We start from the raw sequence: 7,080 nt of genomic DNA, 5'->3' as shown, positions 1-7,080 counted from the left end.
CTTGAAAAATGAAACATGTGTAGACATTTCCATTTTTATTTTTTTCATATTTATTCTTACAATGTATTATATGTTTTCTATTTTTTTTAATATAAAAAAAGAAGTATTGTGTTGCGTACGCTGCATGCTATAGATGGCTGAACACTGGTATTGATATTTTCTAATATAAATAACACATCATATATATATATATATATATATATATATATATATATATATATATATATATATATATATATATATATATTTCAATTTTAAAAAATCACCCAATTTTAAAAAAAATAAAATAAAATAAAAAATAAAAAATCAGTTGCATAATCTGTAAAATGCACGTTCCTATATTCTAATTTGAATAAAGCATCATATTCAACCATAATATATATATATATATATATATATATATTAAAAAAAAGGTATAAATAATGCCGAATCGGTCCTGGCAGGGGCTCTGTGGGGCCACAGTCATGCATGTGTTTTATCTGGCCATCCATTTTAACAGATCATTTTAAGGCAGGAGCCAGCAGTTCCAATGCTCAAGTGAGCCACACCACAGGAAGCAGTGGTGATAATGACACCACCGTTGAAATCTTCCCAGGGTATACTATGATGTTTTTATTCTATCCAACTTGTTCATAAGGTCAAGTAGACCTGGATTTAGGGGAAACACAAATATCAGCTTGATCAGAAACTATTGTGGCCCCAAGAAGTTTTCAATGGTAGGTGTTCAATCCTCACTGTTTCATGTGGTGTGGCCCACTTAAGCGTTGGGTCTGCCTTCTTTTCAGGCTCGTGTCTTAAAATAATATGTTAAAATGGATGGACAGCGTGGATAAACCACGTACATCTAGGTGGGCCCCACAGCCCCTGCCAGGACCGAGTCTGTCATGGCAGGGTTAGAACGCAATCCGCATCCCCAATGGATGGTTAGGATTCACTGTTCGCGGAGCATGTTAAGACGCCTTTGTATAATGAGTCGGGAATATTGGATAAGGTTTGGCCCCTTGAAGTGCATCCAAGAAAATACGGAAAGGCGTATCTCATAATTCAAATGAATGTCCTAAACATTCGGAAACAGCTATGAATAGATGGATGGGGCTGCATGAGGGAAGAGAACAAACAAGAGTCTTGGCCCAACATAAATTAGTTGGCCGGCGTAGGCACTAGTGTTTTGTTATTTTACTGTTGGATAAGACAGAACGGAGCTGGGCCTCGGACTAGGCCATACCTGTTATAAAGGAGTATGCATTTCCCTATTGCCGTACATGCAAAGAGGTCCTTTCAAAATAAATAAATAAACTCCAGAGATGGAATTGTTGTGGCTCTAAAATTAAGGTTGGGGGCCAACCCATTTCGGACTAGGTCATTGCTGTCCTGGGGGAACAAACGAGTTTGGGCTAGCCCAATTTTTTAAAGATTTTATCCCACATGTGTTCGACTAAGTTTCCAACAATTGTTACACTTCGGATCTTAGGGAGATTTGGCGAACCAAATTGGAGGTTCGGCCAGCCGAATTTTAGCTTGAGCTAGCCGAATTTTTGAAAGATTTTATCCCGCGAAATTTGAGCACCGTTGGAACATAATCGTTAGAATTCAGTCAGCCGAACCAAAAATCAGGTCAACCGAATTTCCAAATCCTTTGGATACAAATAAAGGCATTCTCTCATTCATTTCTACAATGAAAATTTGTGAGTAATCTTCTCAAGTATATAGAGAAAGTCAGGCCCTCAAGCTATTTTTGTGGTAATTCTTATATTTATTTTGGTTTATTCTATTCTCTTTCTCAAGTTAGTTTTAATCGTTTTCAATAGCGTAATCTACACTCTACTTGAGAATTATAAAATTGAATTTGCAGCATTAAGGTTTTTGTTTATTACTTAAAAATACATTAGATCCCTGTATTCTTTTTGAGTTGAACACATATACGGCTTCATCAATATCCGAAGAAAGAAGATCGCTACAATCAAGCGACAATTACGTCTTCGACTTGGCATCTAAAGATAAGTATTGTATTTACTTTTATTATATTTAGGTTTTTTTTAAATATTCCGAAAATCTCAGTGGGTTGTTTTATGGTAAGCCCGTGAAAATCACAAATTGGGTTTTGTTGTGAAGGTCCATGAAAATCACAAAAACTGTATAAGTTGTTAAGGTGACCCTGTAAAAAGCCTGAAATAGTGATAGTCAAAATTATGAGGGTAGTAATTTTGAAAGTGGAGTAAGTGTGAGGTTAAGCACCGAACCACTATAATTTTTTGTGCATTGGCAGTGATTGATTATTTCTTTATTGCTTTCTTTGTGATTAATTGTCTCTTAATAAGTTTGATATTTTGATCTCAAAAATGTCGTGAAATAAGCTTGTCATGTCTAAATCTTTTAGGTAAAGGTTGTCCTACGAACTATTTGGAACCAAGATTTAAATACTCTAAGCAATTGAGAGTATTTGTTTTATTATTCTGCATTATATCGAAATATATTGTATTGTCCTATTCACCCCCTCTCTAGGACATCTATAGCCCGTCCTTTAAAAAATGGAGATGGAACGAAAATGAGATGAAAAAATGGAGGTGATGAAGTCAAATGGGGATAAAAAATGAGAGAAAGTGAGAAAAATAAAGAAAATATAAGAAAATTAGAGAGAAGGTACATTTAAGAAGAAGAAGGAAGATAAGCGATGGGCTGATCCAAAGTTTGCATCTGCTTAACAATCAACCTTCAATGGAAATCCAATTTCCTTAAACATTATAACCATCCTCTCAATGTACCTTTTATCAGTCGAGTTAGTTTGACCTAACCCGAATAAGATCACACTTGTGAAAATGGGATTTTCATCATGACGTGTTATTTGACTTTTTTCCCTACAGAAATAAAGTTTATATATGTATATGAAAAGGTAAGCTATTGATGTCTTAGAAGGGGGGTTGAATAGGACTGCCAAATAATTGAAATAAATGCGAAATATATAAAGAATATAAAATCTCAATCGCTCAAATATTGAAACCTTGATTCTAAATAATTTGTAGGACAACCTTCACCTAAAATATTAGGTGGGACAACTTTATTTCACAAATGTCTTTAAAATTAATCTTTCAAACTAACAAGAGAAAATAAAAATAAATATAGCATTAGCTATAAAGAATGAAATAAATAACATTCACCACTAAAAGGAAGTAAGCATTCACCACAGGGCACAATGAGTTATAGTGGTTCAGTATTTAAAACAACCACACCTACTCCACTTCTAAAATTACCACCTTCATAATTTTAGCTTTCACTATAACAAGGTTTTCATAGATTCACTTTAACAACCTTGTACAGTTCCTTATGATTTTCACGGGCTCACCACAATAAAACCCATTTTGTGATTTTCATGGGCTATCACAAACAAAAACCCACTTTGTGATTTGCACAGGCTATCTCAGAAAATCCTAAAGGAAACAAAATAATAGAGTACTTATCTTCAAATGTAGATTAGAAGATGCAGTAAAAGCTTATAGCAGAGATCTTCTTTCTTGAATGTAGATCAGACAATATTCGTTCAACTGAAAAAAAATAGAGTTCTAAAGAGTTTTTGAAATGAAAAACCCAATTGCTACTGATTCAATTCTCTTAAATCTCAAAAGGAGTATAGACTACTCTTAAAAATAAAATTGAAATAATCTTGAGAAAGGGAATTGAATAAGCTTAAAAGGAATTTATAAATACCACACAATTAGTTGCCGAGGACTTGAGCTTCTCTCTCACTTGCAAAAGGTTAAGAGTGATCTTTCGTTGTTGTTTAGAATGAGAGTAGACGTCTATTTATAGCCAAAGGTTTTGAAAATTCGACCAGCGTAAGAATATGTTTAACCGCCTGAATTCCACTGAATTCGTTCAAACGGCTATCGAATTGCACATGATAAGATTTATCCAAAATTTAGCTAGGCCGATGTGAAATTCAGCTGGCCGAATTCTCACGAAATTAAAAATTTTGCATTGCTAGAATTTGACCCGAACTTCACTTGGGCTAGTCAAATTTCAAGTTAAGCTTGCTGAACCAAAAGTTAGGCTGGTCGAATTTTCAACAGATTTTGAATTTTAGCCTGAACCTTCAGTTAGGTTAGTCGAGGAAGTTAGGCTGGGCGAATTTTCAACTGATTTTGAATTTTAGACCAAACTGAAGTTAGGTTGGTCGTGGAAGTTAGGTTGGCCGAACTCCAGAAAACACACAAAAAATAACCCAAAATACATGATTTTTTGAAAACACCTAACCTAAGGTCTTTCTAGGGTTATATCACCTGTTGATTAGCAAATATAGAGATCATGTAGTCCTGAAATCGAGCAACGTCTTTTTGAGATGATAAGCCGATCTTGAATTGATCTTTAGACATGTAAAGTAGTTGCGATCTAATCGTACTTGTGATTTAGCTAGTATCACTTTGTCTCACAAAATTTAACAACCTTATGTGTGCAAAACATAGAAGCATTTACAATATATGTATCATAGTACATAAATAAAGGTCAAGGGCATGTTGCTGATAACATCTATATATTGCATATTTATTCTCTCAATTGTACGAGTTTCGGTTGCATTTAAGTATTAAATTGATTTAATTACATATATTTTCTACAAGCGAGGTAATTCAGAAGATAAAGTTGAATATGTGTTTAAAAGGAGGAATTAAAGCTTAAAAGAAAGAAGATGATGAAGAGTTGGAGATTTGGAAGATATTATTGAAGAATTCAAGTGCCAAAGATACAAGGAAATCAAGTACAAAGATGGAGAAAAGACTGAAAAAATCATGCAGTGCATTAATAGAAATAACAGATTGTTTGGTCCCACCTGAGGTTGGTTTGGTCCGACCGAAAGTGCCTAGAACAATTCAGCAATAATTTGTAATTTTCAGAGGTAATTCGGCTCGATAGATGGTCTGATCGAATTTAGGTTCGGTGCCACCAAAGAAGGGTTTGGTCCGACCTAAGGGAGATAAAGACTTCATAAGGAATTTTAGGAAATTTCACTGCAACCGAGAAGCAAATATGGTCCGACCGAAGCGATGTTCGGTGCGACTGAAGTGTAGTAAAGTGTGGAATTTTGAAGTCCCGAAGTCGGTGTAGATTTTTCCTATTTAAATGGGTGTTTTAAAGTGTTTTATATACAAATTAGGGCTTAGGAGAGAGACTAAGGGGTAGTTTAGATTCTACGGGGCCATCTTTCTTTTTCAATCTTTCGGTTCTAGTTTGTCTTTTGAGTTTTCTTTTGTTTTTGTTATAGGATGTTTGTAACACCCAAATTGCTCGGGTGTTACCATAAAGACCTAACTTAGTAACTCAAATTTATACTTTTTATACGTTCACCTTCATTCTAACCTAAATCTAATCATTAGAAGTAATTCTCATCTATAGATTAAGTTATCCATCCGTTGATTTTCAAGGTGGACTATCACATCATCAGATCCACCGCTCATTGGGCCCAAAATACTTAATTTAGTTATCAATCATTTCTTGATAACAATCAAGCCATTAAATTTTAAAATTCCTTTTAGATTAAATCTCGAACCCTTGGAAACCTTGATGTTCGGGCTTGGGGCCAGAACCCTTGGAAACCTTGATGTTCGGGTTCGAGGCCAATCTGACTATTGAAGTTGAAAATCAATCATTGGATTTGAAACTGGTCATTAGATTAAGACTCACATCATCCAATCAAGGGTCCGCAACTATTAATAATTTCTTGATAACAATCAAGCAATCAAAATTTGAAATTCCTTTAGATTAAACTGGGAACCCTTGGAAACCCTAATGTTCAAGTTCGGGACCGATCTAACTATTAAAGTTGAAAATCAATCGTTAGATTCAAGACTGATCATTAGATTGAGACTCACATCATCCAATCAAAAGTCTAATAATAACAAATAGCTATTAAATTTCATCCTGATACTTTAAATGACCGTTATAACCATTGATAATTGATTAAGATAAAGCTTGACCTTTAGATTTTAAGAATCATCAATAAGAAGCAAAGATCCATGTTTGATGGCCCATGAAATTTTAGACTATGAACATTAGGCCCAAAAGGGGCTGATTTGATTAATGATCGGTCCTAATCACCTTTCCAACCATCTAGTTAAAATATAAACACAATAAATTAAAATAATAATAATAATAATAATAATAATAATGATGTTATGAAAATATTGTAATAATGAAATCCAATATTATAAATAGGCCACCTGATTACTAATCGAACCATTGATTTCTAACTAAGTGGTCCCTAGGACCCTTTTGACCATTAATGTTCAAATTTGGAATGATTCAACCATCAGATCAATGAGAATTCACAATTAGAACTCAAAATTTAGAAGTGTGGGCCACTTATAAAAATTGAGATTTTGTATTTTGAAAAAATTGAAAAGTTAAAAAAATGAGATTTCGCAAGAATAACTTATAATGAATTCTAATGGCATTCTAATGGCAAGAATAACTTATAATGACGAGATTGATCAAATTATATGATCAAGCCATCCTAAAGTTAATTTGAACGGTCAGATGTGTTCGTAACTTGCTAATTAAGACAGACTACAAAATTGAGCCCATTATAACTTGTAACGGATTAGATCTGTCTAAAACACTCTTTAAATAGGCATGATCAGATTTCAGACAATTTGATCAATCTAGATTGAAGAGTAAATAACTTTAGATGTCTAAATTAAACTTCATTCAAATCTGACCATTGGATCGTAAGATATGGCCCATCATATTGTTGATTAATCTTGTCTGCTCAATATGTTTCTCATCTAAAGCCTAATCGAGGCAAGAAACCAGTCAAATTGAAGCTCTTGATTAGTAGAATAGAGTGAATGGATTAGATTTGTAAATCGGGCCAAATATTCAGGTCAAATTTGTGCCACAACTTATTGATCTCGTGATTGATATGGCCCACCTGAGATTTGGATCTTCTTACGATTTGGTATCACATCTTAAAATATGATGGAAAAACATATGAACGGTGTGAATATCTAGAAAATATATCAAGCCGGCCCTACACAATAGGGCAACACTATAGAAGAGTTACCTAAATAGGGAAATGATACTCTAAGATCAACC

The sequence above is a fragment of the Magnolia sinica genome, chromosome 12 (assembly GCF_029962835.1).
Source record: "Magnolia sinica isolate HGM2019 chromosome 12, MsV1, whole genome shotgun sequence".
NCBI classification, from domain to species: domain Eukaryota; kingdom Viridiplantae; phylum Streptophyta; class Magnoliopsida; order Magnoliales; family Magnoliaceae; genus Magnolia; species Magnolia sinica.
The sequence above is the reverse complement of the archived record's forward strand: the minus strand, read 5'-3'. Positions refer to the sequence as shown.